Raw genomic sequence first — 2,173 nt, forward strand, 5'->3', positions numbered from 1 at the left:
AAAAAAATGCTCGTGTGAACATACATAACTCGGTAAGTAGAAAATTGAGTTTACCTTAACAATTTGAATCCCTAACGTCTCACAATGCCTGTTCACTCTCTCCCTGTACGCTCTCCCTCGTTTTCTGCCATCACTCTCCGTCTACACTCTCCCTCGCTCTCTGCTCTACGATCACTCTTCCCCACTCTCCCTCACCCTCTTCGATCAGTCGTCATTGCCGAAACCCTAGTGCTTCCGTCGAACCCACACCGTACCCACCGCCATTGATTACAGGTACGTTGCCCTCCTCTGATATCTTTTCTGATTTTGAGTAATATTAGGTTGTGTTTTATGTGGGATTTTGATTATTTTGTTGAAACTTACTTAATAGTAGTAAATTTACTAATCAAGATGATAATTTTGTTGTCTTTTATATGCTACAGTGACGATGATATAAAATATTTCTTGCTATATGGTTATGTTTGTGTTATTTTCTCATTAATGAGTTTAAATGTGCTTTTGATATTGTTGGAGTTGGGGTTTTGATGGGGGATTTCGGCAAATCGATTGGTGGTGTTGTGGTGATATCTCTGTGTTTGTGTAAAATGTGTCTTATCCGATTTTGGTTAATATGGGGCTGTGTTTTGTGCGAGATTTTGATCATTTTGTTGAATCTTAGTTAAAATTAGTAAATTTACTAATCAAGAAGACATTTTATTGGGTTCTTTGGACATCATGTATCAAATCAATGGACTGATTGAAATGCCAAAACCCACAAATAGATGCTTATCCAATCATAATGAAAATTAATCTAAAATGACATTATAAATGTAATGTGATTGTTTCGTTTAAATACTATGTATAGTTTGTAAAAAATAACTTGTTAAGGGTTGGTTTAATAGTTTTTAAGATCTCATGATATCCATGAGGTTCTAGCTAGCATATTAGAGCCACTTCCAAGGAATTTCTCCTTATAATAACTTGGTATTTGTGAGACCGAGAGACTACTTCAAGAGATTAGTTTAATGCTCAAGAGCTCTAAACCCCCTCATATCTTAACAAGGAAGAAAAAAAAAAAAAAGGGAGAGAGAGAGAGAAAGAAAGGTCCTACACAAAAATTACTAGTTTTTGGAAGTGATAATATATACACAATAAAATTGTAAGTGCCACAAGACATAAAATAGAAGTTTGTTTGATCAAATGCTTATGTTCACAATATATCCAATATCAATGATACTGGAAAAGAAACTTTTAAGGTAAACCCTCAAATCCAAGACACTAAGCACTAATAAAGTTTTGTCTTTAAACTCTTTACGTACCAAAGCAAATCAAAGTTGCACTATCCTTCTAAACCTTTGGTTCTTTTTCTTCTCAATATGGGATTACTATTTTCAATAAAAATCATTATACCTCTGTACTATTTCTTTCTAATCAATGTGGGATTTTCAAAACCAACAAGCCTATGCATATTAACACTTATCCTTTCATGAATTGGGCTCAACATATTTCAACCATAGTAGTGCTTTACAATGTCCTCAACAAGTGGAACAATTAATGAGTACAAAGTAATTCATGAACTTCTTTGTTAGATTTGGCTTTTCAATCATATCACTTACATTTTTTTCAAAAATCTTTATCTCTTTCATCTATTTCTATCTTCCATTTGTGGTGTTATAACTAAAACATGTCTCTTTTCCTTGTGCTCCACCATAAACATTATGATATGATCCACCTTTAATTGTATCACCGATTGACTTATACAAATTAATTCCTAAAAGTTTTCTATCCTTTTATCATAACCAAATGACATTTATTAACTTTCACAACTCCACCATATATAAAATATATTCGTAAGCCAAAGAAAACAATTGAAATAAATAAATCAAATTCTCTTTCCAACTTCAAAAACAGGTCTCAAATCTTAACAAACCCATCAAAAATTTTAATTTTTACCTTTCATAATCTTACAACTTACATTATATGTTAGTTAATGTTACAAACTTTAGTCACAAGCCTTGTATATATCAACCAAATATGTGTTCGAAAAGCATGTGAAATGACCAAACAAAATCCAAAACCCATGATTTTTAAAATCAAATCATACCTTTGGAAATTGTTAGAATATCATCATTCCTACTGTATGCTACAATAATTGTGGTGTCATTGGAAATTTCACAGTTGTGTTACTAGACAA

This window comes from Quercus lobata, chromosome 2, assembly GCF_001633185.2.
Source record: "Quercus lobata isolate SW786 chromosome 2, ValleyOak3.0 Primary Assembly, whole genome shotgun sequence".
Lineage (NCBI taxonomy): Eukaryota > Viridiplantae > Streptophyta > Magnoliopsida > Fagales > Fagaceae > Quercus > Quercus lobata.